Raw genomic sequence first — 19202 nt, forward strand, 5'->3', positions numbered from 1 at the left:
TTGCTGCATTGGGCCCACCTGGATAATCCAGAAAATTCTCCCCACCTGAAGATCCCTCACTTAATCACATAGGCAAAATCCTGTTTGCCACTTCAGGTAACGCATTCACAGGTTCTGAGGCTGAGAACAGGGCCGCCTCTGGGGGCAGGGCTGCCTTCTGCCCACCCCACTCCCAGAGCAGCTTTCATCTGTCCAAATCACGATGTGGAATCAAGTTTTCTTTTTTTCCCTTTTATTTTATTTTAATTTTTAAAAATTTTAAATTGAAATATAGTCAGTTACAATGTTGTGTCAATTTCTAGTGTACATGTAGCATAATAATTCAGTCATATTCATACATATATTTGTTTTCATATTTTTAAGTAACTACAAGATATTGAATATAGCTCCCTGTGCTATACAGTAGAAACTTGTCATTTATCTATTTATATATAGTAGTGTGTATCTGCAAATCTAGAACTCCCAGTTTATCCCTTCCCACCCCCTCCCCTACTGGTAACCATAAGTTTGTTTTCTATGTCTGTCTGTTTGTTTTGTAAGTTCATTTGTCATTATTTTAGATTCCACATATAAGTGAAAGTTTTCTCTTCTCTCCTTTTTGTGTTGTTCTCAAGGTGTGACTGAGCAGTAAAGTGAAACACAGTGACATCCAAGTTGGACCATCTCTTTTTCCTGAGTCTGAGAGGTTTTAAGAGAATCGCAGAGAGCTCCCTCTTCGTAAGAGGGTCCAGTGTCCAAGCCACGGACCGCTCCCGGTGCTGCCGGGGAGCAGAGGAACACAGAGCAACCTGCCCTCGTGTGTTGCCTCCTGTGTGACAGGGACAGGAGCTGGCCGTGCAAAGCTGTGCTGAGAAATGGGTCAGGAGAACACACTTTCTGGCCCCATGGCTTATGCTCATGGGTCTCCCAGTCCTGATCTGCTTCTTCATTGAAAATGATACTCCATTTTCCCCAGCCTCTGAGAAGACCCCTGGGAGAAGCAGCCAGGCTAACTTCAGGTGGGACGGGCCTTATCTTTGAATGACCAACACACAAGAGGCACCCAATACGCACTATCCGCTTTCCTGGATGCACAGGGCATTTCTTTTCTTCCTGTCTCAGCCATTTTCAGAAGCTCGCTCTCCACTTTCCTGCAGTCCTTGTAATCAGCATCATCTCATCCGCACCTTTCAGCGGCCGGCAACACGATGCTGCACCCCGGCCCCCCCAGCCCTCGCTCCCTGCCGCCGCAGTCTCGGCTCTCAAGGGCCCCAGCCGAAGAGCACAGGCTGCCTCTGCCTGGGAACGAGGTCTCCTTTCCCACACTCTGAGCAGAAAAACAGGTGAAAGGGAGGTGGGGAAGGGCCTCTCTTTCCCTTTCAGAAACCGGGCATCAAAACCCTGCTAGGATTTCCACTGCCGTACTCCACTGTGCACTGCGGTCCACAGTCTAGGTCTTTTCTTTCAAAGTTAAAATTGATTCACTAGGTAATAAATGGACGATTCCTCCTCAGGCTTCCCAGCAGAATCACGTATGTTATTAGTAGCAGTCAGCAGGCCTTTACAACTGGAGACAGGCTGATGCTTCTGCCTGTCTGGAGGTGTGAAATCCGGGGCTACTTCACATGGCCTCGAATAGGTGGCAGGGGCCAGGGGAAAATGGGGCCATTTGTGTCTCTGGTCCCTTGCCTGGATTTGTTCCTATGAGGAATTGCTCTTTAATTCTTGCACAAGAAAACCATAGCTCATTAAAACTAGCTAGACATAGAGAGCATAAAAAACTACATTTTAAAACTCTGACGGCCTTAGGGTTTAGCAACCTGCCTAGTCAGATTGCCTGGTGTTGATCTTCAAGCAAAGCTGCCTCTGTCAATAAATCACCGGGTGGCCTGGTCCAAGCATCTAGGAAGTTTGTGTCACTTCTGCTGGCTACCTGCAGTTTCAGCAGTCAAGTGCAGGCTTGGTACCAAATAGAGTGAGCATCCTGGTTGCAGGGCTGCTGAGCTGCTGAGGGGGGAGATCAGCTGAACTCCTTTAAAAGTCCACCTCTGGGCCCCAGAGTCGTGTATCTCGGAAGGGTCTGTGTGGTAGATAAGCAGTAGCACCTTATTTCAACAGATGAGCTCAGAAGAATTTTAAGTGAAATCTTATATTATTATTATGGTTGTTACAATCATCTTTTAGGAATCATAACAAATCCTTTTAAAACACAAATAATCATCTTTTAATTTTACCTCGTCTAGAAATGCTAATTTTCATAGATTGGAAAATGGTTATCTGTCTAGAGAATAGGGTGCAGGGGTAAATAAACCATTTAGCTGCAATACCGTTAAAGTGTTGAGAGTGGCTCATTTCTGTTCCCACTCCTGGTGAATCTGTTTTGTGTGTCCCAGCTTGAAGAATGTTATGGAGGACACGGACAAACATCTGAAGACAATATATCAGCTAGGCAGCCTAGGCTCCTCTAGGGTGCGGTATTTAAGGAGATGGTGACAATTGAATAAGCCAGGGAAGGACTGCAATGACCTTGCAGCCGTGATGGCTTCACTTCCCAGGAGCATCCAGGCACAACATTTCTGCCCGTCCTCTGGGACAAGGCAGGTAATGAAAAGCAGGAGAGGATGCATTCTTCAGAGATCAAAAGCAACAAAAAATAGAATGTGTCAAGAGCTGGCTTGATCTACCGAAGTCCACGCTTAATGTTCTTCCTTCTCCCAGGGATGAAAATGACATTGAACATTTAACAACACACAGCGAGTGCAGTCCCAGTTGGAAGCAGAGGGGCATTCAGTAAGCATTCACACTCTAGACCCAGCAGTAAAGGGAGAAGGAAGTCCTTGAAGTCAGAAGACACACAAGCTGAAGGTCAGCTTCGCCGGGATAGTTACTCCCATCCAGTATGCCGCTCGCGCATTTACAAAATGCACTTAATGCTCACAGAGATCCTGGAGCGTGGCTGTTGCTGGTTGAATTATGTCTTCCTGAAAGTCATGTTGAAATCCTAACCCTACCACCTGTGAATGTGACCTTGTTTGGAATGAGGGTCTTTGCAGACGTAACCAAGTTAAGATGAAGTCATGCTGGATTAGAATGGGCCCTGACCCAGTGACTGATGTCCTTGTAAAATGGGGAGAATTTAGACACACAAAGAGGAGAGACTGCTATATGAAGACACAAACACACAGGGGAGACAGCCGTGTGAAAGTGAGAGTGATGCAGCCAAAAGCCGAGGGGGCCGGGGTTCCAGCAACCACCAGAAGCTGGGGGGTGGGCAGGGAACGGATTCGCCCCCTGTGCAGCCAAAGAGGAACCAATCCTGCTGATGCCTCTGGACTTTCAGCCTCCAGAATTGTGAAAGAATACATTTTTGTTTTTTAAAAAAATTTAAATTAAAAAATTTTGGGGGGTGTAATTAGGTCTATTTATCTATTTATTTTTAGAGGAGGGACTGGGGATTGAACCCAGGACCTCGAGCATGCTAAGCATGCGCTCTGCCACTTGAGCTATCCCCTCTCCCCATTTCTGTGGTTTTAAGGCACCCAGTTTACAGTACTTCATTCTGGCATCCCTCAAAACATAATACTGTGGGTGATATACTTCCAATTGTATGGAAGAAAAATGCAGGTTTCAGAAATGTTAGGAAACTTGCCCAGGATTACATAGCCAGCAGAAGGCTAATGTGGAGACTTAAAACCCAGAGCTGTGACTTCAAATCCTAGGCCCTTCCCCCTACATGACCTCTAAAAATAGTTGACATGGAGGTGAAGAAAAGAGATGCGTAGAAATTCATTTCTGGGTATATATGCAAAAGTATTGAAAGCAGGGTCTCAGATATTTGCACACCTGTATTTATAGCAGCATTATTTGCAATGGGTAAAAGGTGGAAACAACCCAGATGTCCATGGATGGGTGAGTGGATAAACAAAATGTGGAATATACCTACAATGGAATATTATTCAGCCTTAAAAAGGAAGAAAATTCTGACACAATGCTACAACATGGATAACCAGTGGGGGACATTTTGCTAACAGAAATAAGCAAGTCCCAGAAAGACAAATACTGTCCGATCCCACTTACATGAGGGCTCTAGAGCAGTCAGATCCCTAGAGACAGAAAGCAGAAGCTGGATGCTGGCAGCTGAGGGAGGGGGCAGTGAGGAATTGTTTAATGAGTACAGAGTTCAGTTTTATAGGGTGCATAGAGTTCTGCAGATTGGTTTTACAGCAGTGGAAATGTACTCAACGCTATTGAACTATACACTTAAAATGATTATATGATAAATTTTATGTGTATTTTACCACAATTTAAAAAAGAGAGAAAGAGAGATGTGGAGGGAGCTTGCTCTGATAACATGACTGTTAGGTTGGCCTCGCAATGCGAAGGCAGCCAGATTGGTTTCCACACTCAGGAAAATATTGCTTCTGCCTGCCTGGGGCCTGCACCCTAGGGATGCCTTCGAAAGGGTGTCACCTGCCTTCCTCCATGAGGTCACCTGCTTTCCTCCAGGGAGCCCTGCCACCCTCTGACAGGTGCCGGCCTTGCCCTGCACCCCAGCACACACCCCATCAGCGCACACCGTTCCCCCAAACTGCTGTTCAAGGCAGGGGTACCACATCCACCCAGACTTACTTGCTGCCTTCTTCTCTCAAAACACATGGGGAACGCATCCCCCATCTGTTAGTGGGAGAGCCATCTTCCTTGCTTTGCTTCCTGATTTTGCTGGCTTGTGGCGAAGAAGGGAGTCGTGGGGGTTCCTTCCACGGACTGGTCTCTTCACCTCCAGAGTCATGCTCCTTGGTAACAGAGCTATGGCCTACTGGAGTCTAAGAGATGACTTCAGTTCTGTTTCCCTGGTGGGAACCTAGGGCTGAGCTGCTGCGAGCTCTGGTGTGGTGGCCCCTGGCCTGCAGGGGGTGCTCTCTCAGCAGTCTAGATGGGTGAGGACACGCTTCTATCTTTGCCTGTGACTTTACTTGTGTTTGTGTCATTGACATACACATTTACAGTCTGATTCACTTGGTGTTTACAACCCACTCTTCTGAAAGTTTAAGGGGTGCAAAGGGGCATCACAGATGGATAAACATGTTACAGGAATGTGTTGGTTACTCGCCGTCTGGCCCTCTAGGTCTGTTCTCCACGCTTCTCTGCTGGCCTCTAGGGATGACATGTCCAGTGCTCCCCTTGCCCTCTCGCTTCCAACTGGGTTCAGCCCCTGGAAGCCCTGGCGGGGGACGACAGGCAGGAGGAGAGTCCGTGCATGTAGGCACTCTGCTCTGGCCTGTGACCGACCTTCTCTACTGAGGACACAGCTCCTGTTAGGGCAGAGCAGGGTGGCCTCTTCTGGCTTTGGAGCTCCCAGGGTTCCAGCAGCAGCTTCCTCCTGTCTAATGACCAAGCTAAATCATCTCAGCAATGAGTTTGATGTCCTATATTTGAGAGAAAAGAGTCAGTGGACTGGGGAGCACTCTTCCCGAGGGAATTTAAGCAAGGGTGAGTTTTATGGAGCCTTAGAAGTCACAACGTGGAAACAGGGCATGACTGGCTGGGATTGCATATCTGACCTTACATAGAAAGATCAAGGAATAAGGAAACAAGTGTAGTGCCCAAAGTTGGCTCGGCGTCTGGGGATCGGATGACTGCATGGACTGTGTTTCTGGTCCAGTGGAGCATTTGCAGAGACAGGAAAGTTCAGTTTGCTGACATGGTTCTGGGCAGGAGCGGCTCCATCTTGGGCCTAGAAATTTGTTTCAACATCCTTCTTACCTTTTGGGCCTTGGGGTGTCACAGCTTCCCTATGGTTGCTGGGCCCTGGGTGCTTCCTTATCTTTTTCAATTCCTGCCCACACCTCCATAAACAGCTCTATTACTAATTTCATTACTAGTCTCTTCAATTACTCCTTTGGGTACCATCTGATTCCTGCTGAGACTCTGACTGGTACAGTGAGTGCCAGGAGGAAAAAATATTATCCTAGAGAACCAAGGGGCTGGGAAGGGACAGGTAATATAAAAAATACAAGTCAAGAGTTGATTGATATACTTAGGTTCTCTGAATCACTGACTGGAATTTTTAACATGAAAGGCTCAATAGACCCATTGACTAGAAGCTATGGCTTTTTATTTTTAGTAGCCTGCAAGTCTTATCAAAAAGACATCCATGCTCTGTATATTCTGAACATGATTCCTGTCCACAGGTAAGTGTGGATGTTTCGAGGTCCAGCTGTTAGGAGGAGCTATACACTGGTGAGCTAGTCCAAAAGGATACTATTTATAACAATTATGGTGACAATCAGAGTGACAGCTAACACTTACTGTTTATAATAATGAGGAATATAATTTATAATACAACGAGGAAACCACACTTAGAGAGGTTAAACATTTGCTTAGGACTTTACAATTAGACTTCAAGCTCAGAACCAGACACCAGAGCCAGGGCTTGAAGTTGTAATGACTGAGAGATTTTCCCCCAGTGTGGCCCCTGTACCACTGGGGGCATAGGAGACAATGTGGGGGGGATGTCTATGGGCGAAGTGTTCCATTTGATTAGTTATGTATATTTAGGATTACCTTCTATTTAGGACAAGTGATATTAAATTTCCACTTTTAATAGTGATTTAGTTTCTTTTTCCAAATAAAGGTAATGAGAAAGAGTAAATAAATTTAAAGAAATATACTGAAGCATTACAAAGGCTGAGTTCGGGTGTGGCCAAAATTATGACTGAAACGTGAGGAACACTATGACTCCACACTGGCCCTCAGGGGCCCCAAGAGTCCACAGAGAATAAGGCTCTGCTAGAAACCAAAAAATTAAATATCCATCTGCTCCCAAATGTCCCTATATTTTGCCTATTTCCAGAGACTGTTTATAATATAGTCAGTTTTGCTATGACTGAGGTGTCTGTGCCACCAGGTGGCTTGGATGGAGATGACAATGATGTCAGTATGACACGGGAGTCGTGCTGGTTCACACACGACGTCCTAGTGGAGGGCTGCTGGGAGCAGAGTCATAATCCCCACCAGGAGAGGTGTCCTCAGCCCCCCTGTTGCACAGATCAGAGCTTCCTTTGCTCTACTTGGATTGCATAGGAAGGCCTGTCCCTGGGGCTCCCCAGCTGGGCATTTTCAGCATCCCTGCCCTTTCTGAATCATGGCCACTGCATTTCTAAGAAATCAAATATAGTTTCTCATCAGGATAGGGCAAGGTCCCTAGACTCTAATTAGTGGCACTAAGACACCTCATGGAACAGTGGCAGGCTCTGTTTCATGTCTCTTACCTCCCCCAGCTGCCCACAAGATGGGCCACCCTACCACCACCACCACCACCACGTCCTCCTTCTTCTCTTGAAGCTTAAGTTTCTTCCAAGTTCCTCATCCACTCCTGACTAAGGCAGCGAATAATGAAGCTGCATATAGTGGCCAGGGAGGGGTTCAGTGTGGGTCCACCCTTGCTGTTGACCTGAGCCATGATACACGTCAGTACTGACCACTGAGCTTCCAACTTGTCCTGTCTCCTTGAGGACTTGATTCTGACTGTGGACAGGGTGGGGTGAGGGTTGTTTTGGCTGATTCCGAATTCTCGTTGTTTGCCTGACTCAAGAGGAGGCCTCCAATGCTGACCGTTTGCTTCTAGGCTAATCCTTGAGTCCTAGCCCCTCAGAGCTGAGAGACTGAATGTACAAATGGGTCCAACCATATGTGGAAACAGAACTTTGACCCACAGTGTGCAGCAACCTGCTCAGGAAACCAACCTCTTCATCTACAATAAACCACCCAGGAAGCCAGTCCGCTGTAAGCCGTACTTGCAGGAAGCCAGCTGCCCTCTCTGATGACAGTCCAGGGAGCTAAGCAATCCCTTCTGTAACGAGTGACCCCTAAATGGCCAGGGCTTGATTACTGACAGTTTTCCTGATTTTTGTCTCCACTTGCAACATAGGATCAACCGGAGAAAGCCAAATATGTACCCCTAACCAGTCACGCAGACACCCCACTCTAGATAGCCTGCCTGCAGCTTCCCCAGGCCAACAGCCTCTGATCAGGGCACACCTCAGATCCTCTCCTTTTTTGCTCTATAGAGCTGTCCCACTCCTCTGCCTGCCTTGGAGCCTCTGCCGAAAGGAAAGTGATGGTGGCTGACTCCCTGACTACAGAGAAAGCACAGAATAATAAATAGCCTTTGCTTTTCTCATTTGCTTGGTTTTCTTTTATTTCCATAGAGTCTGAAACCTGCTTATCGTCCCAGTGCCTTGCCTCATGATGAGTCTCCAGACTCTGCACTCTCCTCTGCAGACAATACTCCCTTCCCCCGCTGGGAGAAGAGTGTGTCTGGCTGGTGTGTCTGCAGGAGCACTTCCCCAGGGGAGGGTGCTGGCAGGGCTCAGCTGGACTCCTGGAGCTCTCCTGAGTGAGACAGTGGGTCCCCTGGCTTCTTGTAAGAGCCAGTGACCAGGCAGGACTGTAACTGGGGTTTAGCTCTGGTTCCTACTTCATGTCTCAGTCCCATGGGCTCCACGGCAGTTGGGGCCTCGCCTTACTCTTGTCAATTCCTCCTTCTCATAGATAAAGTCTGGCTCAGGAGCCCAGGTCCACTAGTGTGGTCTTAACTCCCCGTGGGTAGATTTCCTCTCCCCCGCTGCCTGTCTACATGGCCAAGTCCAGCTGCTTGGGGTCTCCTGGTCCCGCCCCTGCTCTGCCTCCAGGGATCTTCTCAGCCCTTACTCCCCCCACCCAGCACACATACTATTGCTGCCTGTATCAGATGCCGGAATAGCCAGCTCTGTTCTCACAAGCCGCCCAACACAGTCGTGTCTGAATCAGAATCTCCCTGCCAGGCTTGGCTCCAGACGAGTGTTTGAACAGCTTGAGAAGTGACCACATGGTGGCGCTATAAAGCCGCTGATGTACTACTCAACAGCGTTGGCAAACTGCAAAGCTCCAAGAAGTCAGGATCTGTGTTTTTCTGTTCTTGTGAAATGTCAGAAAACTGAAAACTGGTAACGGTCACAACCTCCAGAAAAATCTTAATATTATTTTGCCCAGGGCTCTTCCTAATCAATGGCTATTGGTGTTTGATACTTGCCAGAGGTCAACCATCCTTCCTCAGCACACCCCCCCCAGCCCGGGGCTCTCTTCTCTTTGCACTCAACACATGCACATGTCTGTCCTAAATAGTCTGCCAGTTGCTATAGGCCCCAAAATACACACACGGAGATTTAAGAAAGATTAAAATGTCTTACCTAAGCACGAGTGAAATGATTGCTCCTTTTGTTTTGGTCTGTTATTGTGCTAAACAGTTAGAAGTCTTTTCCCTTTCCACATACGGAGCTGAGCAAACATGCACAAATGAAAACTGCCCACATCTAGAAAAATCCCTCGGCTGCCCTGGCCGATTAGTCATTACATATTTACATAGCAGAGGCAAGGTCGCCCAGGAAATCATACAAACATTTGCTGTTTTCCTGTACCTTCCCTGGCTGATTCAAATTCTTAGGAATTGAGATTTGTTTTGTGCATGGTTTTAAAAACAGCACTGATGAGATTTACTGGACTTCTTATTCTTTAACATGACTGGATGATAGCCTGCTGTTCTCTGAACTTTGTGTCAAAGACAGCAAAACAGTGGGGAGAAATCAATCTTCAGGACCTAGGTGGGGGAGGGGAATGATCTGTATCCTGGCTCCATCCCTACTTTATTTGTGACCTTGCCCAAATGGTCTCAACGTCCTTGACTTTTCATTTGCTTATCTGTGAACCAGGGTATAGTCTTTGCCTTCTAGAATTGTTTTAGGGGATTAAATAAGGCAAATATGCATAGAAGAGGCATTAAGTAGGTAGTATTTCTGAGAGTAGACTGGGCGCTCACAGAGCATAACCTACGGCCAAGCGACTGGAAGGTCAGGAGAGTGCCTCACGCTCCTCTGGAAACCTCTGGAAATGTGGTGATGAAGAGCATGATCTTTTGAGTCAAAAGATCTGAATTCAAACCCTGGTCCTGCCATTTGTGCAGTAGATGAATTCAGAAAAGGGAAACAAATCTTTCCAAGCTTCAGTGTTCCAGTTTGTAATGGTGACAGTTACAGCCATTACAACACTGAATGAGATAATACATGTATTATGGGTTGAAGTGTGTTTCCTTCAATGAGGCTGAAGTTCTAATCCCTAGTACCTGCAAAGGTGACCTTATTTAGTAATAGGGTCTTTGCAGATGGTCAAGTTAAGATGCAGTCGTTAGGGTGGGCCTTAATCTGATACAGCTGCTGTTCTTACAAAAGGAGAAGGTTTGGACACAGAAAGACAGCCACCCAGGGAGAGCACCATGTGAAGACGACGGGAGAGACTGGGCTGATGCAGCCACACGGCAGGGGATGCCGAAGCTGCCAGCAAGCTGCCTGGAGCTAGGAGAGGGGCCTGGACCAGATCCTCCCTCAGAGCCCTCAGAAGGAACCTTGATCTCAGACTTCCAGCCTCCAGAACTGTGAGATGATAAATTTCTGCCAAGCCATCCAATTTGTGGTACTTTGTTACAGCAGCACCCACCTCCCTTCAAAACTTACACAGTATTGGATGCACTACCCTAGTGGCTGGCTCCTTGTAAGCATTCAGTAAATGTTAGATATTATTGCTGATGCTGTTGGCCAGTGAGATTTCTCACCTTTTCTAAGACGATTTCCTTTGCACACAAATATTCCTACCTAGTTTCTCCTGCTTGGTGAGTAGAACATGCATTTTATTGTGATGCTTAAATACGTGCAGAAAGGAATTTACAAAGGCAGATTTCAATCAAGCTGTTGTTTAGGTTTTTGAAACATCTAAACACCTTGAACAGAGCATCACTAAATAGAAAGCCCCGTGTCTAAAGAATGGTTTTATAAGAGGTGAGGGTGGAACCGGAAAACATCCCTGATTAAACTGTGAGGTATTCTGGCAGGTGTCAGGCCCGCGGCCAGCAGGAGACATATCAGTAGCTCCGAGGAGAGGTTGGGGCATCCTGACTTGCTTGTCACACATCTCTGGGGAGTGGAGTTCACCTCGTGAAAAGCACAAGGTTCCATCAGGACTCCTCAGTGGCTGCTTTATTTTACACTTGTCCTATGACAACACGGAAGAAGCAGTTTTACTTTCTCCTTTCTTGGTATGACTTGTCTGGTTGGTGACAACTACTTGGAAGTCTTGATCGATCTGGCCTGTGACTTGAGTTGGAATCTTCACATCCAAACTGTCCCTAAAACCACCTGCACAGCAAGGAAGCTCACATAGCCTCTGACTCACAGAGGCTGTTTAACCATAAGTTTGCGTTGGAAGAGTAAGTGAACTGCAAAAATAAATATCTATTTTACTAATACTTGATTCTCAATCTTGAAGATCATTAGGACAGTCTCACCAGAAATATGTTTTAAAAATTTCAGGTAGGAAGCATCGGTGGTCTTTCCTTCTGGAGAAATTACAATTACAAGCATTCCCTGCCTCTCTGATGTGGAGTGTACAAACAATCCCTAGAAATGAACTGTCTGGAGTATTTTATTTCTTAATTAATCCAGTTTTGCTATTTGGTATAAATAGGATGATGTTCAAGCCAAATGAAAGAACAGGAAAGTTTAGGGAATACAATCCAAGGAGGAGTTTTAACTCCCTCCACATCTGCCACTCTATTTTGCTTTAAATTAGATTTTAAAATTAATTTAATTTTTCACTGGAAGCTGCTTTCCCTCACCCCTTACACTTTTCATTCAGAAACTGGTCCTCCTGTCTGTGTACTTTTGGAGACCAAATGCTACTTTCTACATCACCTGATAATTCTTTTTCCATCTTTAAAAAAAAAATCACTTAGTTATATTGCAGTAAGAGAAGTATGACATTGGTTGGCAGGACTAAGGTTATTGGTATATGAAAAAGACAGTCTCCCCCACTGATGTTAGAAATTCCACTCTATACTTCACCTCTTTATGGAAGCACCACCCTCTTCCAACACGCAAATACTCAAGGGAACACACCTGACACCTTCCCCTTAGTTTCCTCAGCTGGAAAACAGAGACCCAGCACAGGGATAACTATTTCCTAGGGCTATTGTTAAGAATCACATTTTTATGTATTAGTAAATACTCAGCCTTCCACGAAGCAAGTTTGTCTGCTGACCACAGGTATCATATAAGAAAATAATGGTAAAATAAAATTAAGGAATCAGGATTAAGGACATTACATACAATACTAGGAAAGTCAAGACTAAGGAAAAATATGTTGCGGGGGGTGAGGTGGGCTGAACTACCTAATTTCTGTAATTAGGCTTTAAATGTGACTGAGATTCTTGAAACTTCATGGGTCAAGGATCAGTTACATGATTTTCATGATCAGAGAGAAAGATAAGGCTTTTGAGAGATGATGTGTGGAACTTGAATGTCCTTAGCCCCATCCCCAAGTGGGGCAATGAGGTAACATTCTCATTAATAATACACCTTCCCAAAAGTTCTGGCCCCCACTTACCCATCTTAGCCCCTTGTGTTTCACCTACTGGTCTCCTCCACTTCCCTGCATCTCCATGTTCCCTCCAGTCGCCCTCGCAAGCAGTAACAGATCAGCAACCACAAAACAGGAACAGCGGCCTTTAGATGTCCTTTGTGCAAACAGACCTGGGCAGGGGGTAGTCAGTGGTCCCTCACTGCTAATTACATGAAAGCAGGGTCCCATTTACGGTCTCTGGGATCCTACCTCTATGAGGCTCTCTTATGTAAAGTGCTACATAAATGTAGGACTTCATCCGTGTGTCACTGTGACATTTAGAAGTTGTCTAATAGGTGGAAAGAGGAGACTGAAGACACACATGGTCCCTTCTCCAGCTTTGTTTTGGCTCTAGGCTTTTTGGCACTCTTGTTAAACCAAGGTTTCCTCTGTGCTCCTCACAAACATAGGTGCCTGTCTACTCGGTACTGTCTTAGTCTCCTCGGGCTGCTGTAACACCACTACAGATGGGTGGCTGGTAAACAACAGAAATTTATTTCTCACGCTTCTGGCAGCAGTGAAGTCCAAGATCAAGGTGCCAGCAGATCTGGTGTCTGGTGAGGGTCTGCTTCCTGGTTCACAGACTGCTGTCTTGCTGTGTCTTCATGTGGTGGAAAGAACGAGGGAGCTCTCTCGGTCTATTTATAAAGGGCACTTTATAATCCCATTCATGAAAGCTCCACCCTCATGCCTGACGCACCTCCCAAAAGCCCCATCTCCTAATACCAACACGTGGGATTTCAACATGTGAATTTGGGGAGGACAAAAACATTTACTCTGTGGCCATGGCAGACTCCTCTGCTTGGCAGTGGGGTGGGAGCCACATGGAGAACCCAGCTCTTTTTTTACTTGTTTGTTTTCAATTAAAAATGGACTCTATTTTTTAGGCTGACTTTTTGAACATAGTTGAAACCCATTGAGTAGGAGGGATTACTAAACTGTTAGGGAGCTAATATAAACCAAAAGGGGGAAAGAAACTATGAGGTGTTTATCTGCTTCTGGGCTGAGGCCTGGGCTCCTGACCAATAGCCTCTTAAGCTTTCTCCCCTCCTTTCTTGGAAGGCCTCCTCGCATGGCAGCCCATGCACCCTCAGGAGAGTATCACCCTAGGCTGTGTAGCACCATCTTTTATTACCTTGTCTGTCTCTCTTTCTGGCTTCTGGAGTTGCTTGAGGGGAGGGTTCTTGATTTTTTTTTAATCTTTTAATCTCAGTATCACTAAATCTTAGCAGATGATTAGCTCCAAGAGAGCAGACAACACATTTTGTTCTTTTCTCTATTCCCTACTCAGTTTCCAATAAATATTCATTACATGAATAAGTTACTCAGCAAATTGTAGGCATTAATAAATATTTACTCAATTAATGAATTGTATGTGGAAATTAAATCATATTTTCATGCAATAAGGAAGTTAACTATTTTGAGAAACGTTTAACATATCCTATGTAAAATGACCATCTTATCCACTTAAAATCTCTAGTCCTATCTCAGGGCTTTTCTGATTACACAAGTAATACATATCTCTGGCAGAAAATTTAAAAAACAAAGAAGAAAATAAAAATGATACAGAATCCTCCCACATAAAATTAAGAACTGTTAATATAGCCCTACTCATACTGAACACACCATTTTTTATTCTGCTTTTTACCTAATCATGAATGTTTCCCTACATTGTTAAATCTTTTTAGTTAACATCCTTTTTAATGGTTATACAATATTCTGACTTATTGATGTGCCTTAATTTAATTTAGCTATTTCTCTTATTACTTCTACTGGAGGTTGGTTTTGATTTTTCACTATTATAAATAACATTGCAGTGAAAACTGAATATAAATTTCTGTCTGCATTTCTGATTGTGTGCTTAAAATCGATTTCTGAAAATCTTTTTTCTCCCAAGTTGTTCAGGGCAGTTTATTTAAGTAAATGCTGGTACATCCTGCCTTTCATTAGTGACCTTGGGTAAAGGTAGGCATTGTTACCAGCTATTTGTTTGCTAATGGCCCTTTTTTAAAGAAGAGACTGAATTATTCCTACTCCTCTAGCTTGTGACTACCTTCTGAATTGAATCATTACCTCAGCCAGGTTTACAGTCTTTCCCTCCCTCCAGGGTTGTCTGAACACTCTGGACATTTCCCTGACATCCAAAGAATGGTTTTGGAAAAGCTGAGATTGATGGGATCCATTCGGGAGTGTGCTCTTTAGGTGGAAAGGATAAAGGTGAGTGCATTTTTATGATAGCTTTCAGTCATCCTGAACACCTACTGACCTAACCAACTCCCTGAGTTTATGCCCCTGGTAACCCTCTGAAACTGCTCTGGACTCGAATACAAACTCAAGGACATGCTGGTTCTGTAAACACCGTACATGGCAGTAGATCATCCTTTCTTCCTTCTGCCTAAAATATCTCATTAGAAGAGGAGATGGGTGTGTACTTTAGCCCAATACATTACATAAAGAATGCTGGCCGCCACAGCAGGAGAGACAGCTTATCCTGACTGCCTGGAGGTAGTCCTTTCATGGGTAAGATCTAAGTGGCTACAGTAGATTTTAAACTGGGCTGAACAGAAATTCCCATGAGGCTAACGGCACAGAACTGGTTCTGGTCACCAGCTCTGCCCTGGGGAGGCTTCAGTGTAAATCTCTACCACTGCTGACATGTGGTCTCCAGCTGCCTGGTGGCTTCAGTAATGAGTCACAGCTAACGGCACTGGATGGTGCTCAAGATGGTCACGTGGCTCAGGAGAGCGTCAAGAGGGTTACTGACCAAGTGACCACTTCTGCTTTCAGACATTTTATGGGTGGTGTTTCCTGGAGAAATCAGCTGGTCCCGAAGAAGGGAAATCCTTAGAAAGTCAGGGGAACTGGAGTCATGTGTTGGAAAGGGACACTGCATGTCCCAGGTATGAGATGAGCACAGAGGCAAGGACAGGGTGGGAAAGGTGGGAGAGGGAGGGTGCAGGTACCTGTCAACTCGCCCAAGTCCATAGTCCACTAGTTCCTTCTACTCTGGAGATTTTTGGTTTCAGAGCAAAAGAAACACTTGGCCTGGAAATAGACAACAGGCAGGATTAAAGCAGACATTTATTAATTAATAGCATGAACTTTAAATAAGTGATACACACACTTAATTGTGGCCCAAACACTGTGGTTTAAAAAAAGTATATCACGTGGCCAACCACCCTTGCCAATGCCGTTAATACTGCCAAGACTCTGTGACAATGAGCCAGATTATTCTGGAATATCGTGGTACAGAGCACAGCACCGTGTGTTTGTGAAAGACTCAATACCAGGGGAACGATCCACACAGCTCAGGAACATGTCGGTGGAGCAGGATGCACTGGGGGGATCCAGACCCTCATGCTGAGCACCTCATCTCCACACTTTTGATGGTGTGTAGTGGGAGAGTCAGGCCAAGTGAGACATCTTATTTGGGGGCAGGGAAGCCAAGAACTGGGATTTGTTTTTTAAAACCACGAGAATATCTCATAACTAAAGTTGGGAACTTCTCCTGGCCTAACCTTTGCCTCGGCGTGTGTTGCCTGGTAGAGTGCCAGTGATCTTTTCCAAGAGCCAATCTCAGCGCTGGCTGGAGCTCCGCTTGCAGGAGCCTGGAGCAGGTCTCCTTGAGATCATCGACCTCCAAACAGGCCCAGCATCCGCCAAATGCTCACTGCATCCGTGGCCAGGCCAGGCCGGCTGCCTGCCTTAATAGACGCCCTCCTGGCCAATGCTGCTCCCACCACGCCCAGTGGGACTTCCTGCCTGACTGGCGCTTCTCTGACTCCCTGACATTTAGCCAAGTTGCCTAATGAGGAAGCTGTGATTCAGCTTGTGCTTTAGTACCAGGAGATGCAGAGGTCTGCGAGTTTGTCTAAGATTTGACTGGTAACCCAACCAGATGGGAGCTGAGAGGCTGCTAAGTGGGCAAATGGGTTCTTTACATCTGGCTGTTTCCATAGGTTCTCCGCGGAGCTGGCTCTCACCTTGCGGTGTTGCACATGGTCTCCCAGGGCGTAGGGAGATGGGCGGACCTGTGCTGGGTGATGACCCTGACAGTTACTAGTACGGAAACTACACAGATCATCAACATAAACATACAGCACCAGCCACAGAGCATGCAGTACGTGTGCCCTAACTATTCACTGCGTAAAGAAGTCAGTGCTCTCAACCACGGATTTCTTTGTGAAAGAGAGAAAGAGGAACTATTTTTCATAGGAGCAATAGTTCTCTTCCCAGCAGCAACACCCCTCCCCGCGCCAACCGCCACGGAGGAACATGTCATGCGGATACATTTCCCTTTCCCTTTCCTCCCCCGCAGTTTCCCCGCCATCAAGACTAAGCTGTGCCGCCCTGACCTGCGGGTCGTCCTTGCCAGGTGGAAGAAGGGGAGGAGAGTCTTCCTTCCTTCCTGGGTTGGGGGGGGGGGGTTGTGGAAACCACGGGGGACGTGACGTGGAGGGCAAGGGGGCAGCTGGGACAGTCCTGGCTACATCTGCTGCGGGCAGGCGAGGCGTCGGCCACGTTCCAGGAGAGGATTCTCTCAAGTGGTAGCAGGCCCTGGAGTCCCTCCCCGCTGCCCCATCCCTCCACCCACCCAGCTCTCTTCCGTGAAATATTTCCCGGCCCCGGTAGTTGGAACCTGGAAACGCAGAATAAAAGAACAAAAATGGAGGGGGCCAAAACAGCGCCGTCTGTACTTGCCATCTGTGAGTTTCCAGATTTTGCTTCCAACCTCTCCTTCAGAGGCGTTTGACATTATTTTCATATGCAGAACTCCCCATATCCTGGCAGCTGACTTTGGCTGCCAGAAACAAGAGTCTTGGAGTCTAGAAGATTCCCTAGAGATCCGATCCACTCAGGAATACCGTCGTCGGTGGCTGCCCCTCACCGGGACCCGGCCAGCTTTCGTTCCTGGAGATGAACCAAGTATGTGATGCGCTGTGTAGGAGGAGGCCTCGTGCGCATGTGCAGCTGGGAGGGCCGTGAGGCTGCCCTTCTCAGCAGCATCAGCCCCACACATGAAACCTTCAGTGACCCTGTATTTCCTAATGGGGAATTTCCTAACTGAGAATTCTAAACATTTGTCCCCTGCTTTCAACCCCTACATAGTCTGGCCCTACCCTGTTTATGCAACTTGTTTTATATTTGTCCTCAACAGCCCATCCTCGGTCACGCTGCTGGCCTGATTCTTAGACACCTCATCTTCCATAGAGTCTTCCAGGTCTCCGGGATCGCTTCCTTTCTGATCGCTGCTCATCACACATTAATTGCACACTCTCTCCCAGCCCACCTTGGTCTCTTGTGTCAGTTTTGTCTCCCTCATGTCACTTAAAAATGCATTGAGATCAGAGTCACTGCTTACTTCGTTTTCTTCTCTTTGAAGCCCCATCTTGGTAAACAGACAAGGGCGAGCTTTCCCTGGGGTTCAGTTATTGAGCCTCCTACCTGAGACCCAAGTCTTTAGCTGTGACCTTCCTGGAACAGGAGGGGACAGCTAGTTCTTGGAAGAGGAAAAGGAACAAAGTAGCTGCTGGCTGACGACTAGGATGAACAATTCCTGGAGCTCATTAACACACAAGTGGAACAGATCCTGGGGCGCCACCAGGGCTCCTGCCTCTTCTCCTCACTCCTCGTCTTGTTTCTCGGGCTGTAAGGTCAGGGCTGGAAAGGAAACCACAGCCTACGGCCTTGCTGGAAAGGGATCCACAACACTTCATTGTGTCAGCCTCCTCCCTGGGTAGGGAGCTTCTGTGTGAAGGAAAGGGGCATTTGCTACAAGATGGTGCTTTTGGAAGTCTGGCTGTAGTAGAGGCCCATCCAAGCATCTGCACCCCTGGAGTAGGAAGGGGGATTTCTCTCTTCACCTCAGCATTTCACTTCCTCTCATTGGCAATGAGAGAGGGAGGGGAAACTCCAGCCAGAGAGCAGTGCCACCTAGTTTCTCCCCACTGCCCCACACCTCACCACCCACCCAAGAAATGCCAGAGAGGGGCAGCCCTCCAGACGCTCTGGCACCAAGCATTCCTCTCCTGGGAAGGCCTCCACCTGCTTGCCATCCCTTCTTCAGTGTGCCCTGCCCCTTCACAAGAACCCAATGGTCCACACCCACCTCACTCTTCAAAGAAGTGGGGAACTCTTCATTGTAGGCAGCGGCACACAACCGGGGGGCCCACCTGACACTATGCAGTGATATAAAACCCCACCCCTCAGTTCATGGGGCCGGGGGAAGGGAGACCAGACAGGGGAAGGGCATCCCTGGGGAACAAAAGTTCTTGCATCTCCGACTCTCCTTTGCTCGTGAGTCTCGTACCATCTCCACCTGCCGCCAGGGGGACAGTGGTGGCCACGAGCTTGGACTGCTGCCTGGGTGGTGGGAGTGGAGGCCGGTGAAAAGGTTCAAATTTGTTGGAGAAAAGACGCTTTGTTTTAAAATATTTTCCCTCTACTACTCTGTTGTGGGGCACAGCTCGCATTTCCCAGCCCTAATTTGGGGCTCATTTGTACTAGTTACGCCATCTGAGGTGAAAGAGGCGAAGGAAATTGCTCTGATCTTTACGGAGGCTCTACTTTGTGCTCCGCGGAGCCCTTCACACCTATTATCCCGTTGTCGCTGCCCCTGGCAGAAGGCCGTTTCATATCTGTTTTACCAGGAGGAGAGGAGAGCCGGGGGGAGGGGCTTGCTCCTGACAGTGGTCTCCACGCCCCTCCTGCAGCCCTCTCCTCTCACTGTGCCGGCA

General features: G+C 47.0%; 1 long non-coding RNA gene across 1 annotated transcript; it reads right to left on the reverse strand.

The window, feature by feature from the left end:
- Nucleotides 1-497: 497 nt before the first annotated feature.
- Nucleotides 498-17385, reverse strand: LOC116665358. Its single transcript, XR_004321934.1, has 4 exons — nucleotides 16821-17385; nucleotides 15429-15510; nucleotides 4609-5405; nucleotides 498-2059 (listed from the first exon to the last, which is right to left on the reverse strand). It is a non-coding gene; the product is annotated as an uncharacterized LOC116665358 (long non-coding RNA).
- Nucleotides 17386-19202: the final 1817 nt, after the last annotated feature.

This window comes from Camelus ferus, chromosome 8 (genome assembly GCF_009834535.1).
Source record: "Camelus ferus isolate YT-003-E chromosome 8, BCGSAC_Cfer_1.0, whole genome shotgun sequence".
Lineage (NCBI taxonomy): Eukaryota > Metazoa > Chordata > Mammalia > Artiodactyla > Camelidae > Camelus > Camelus ferus.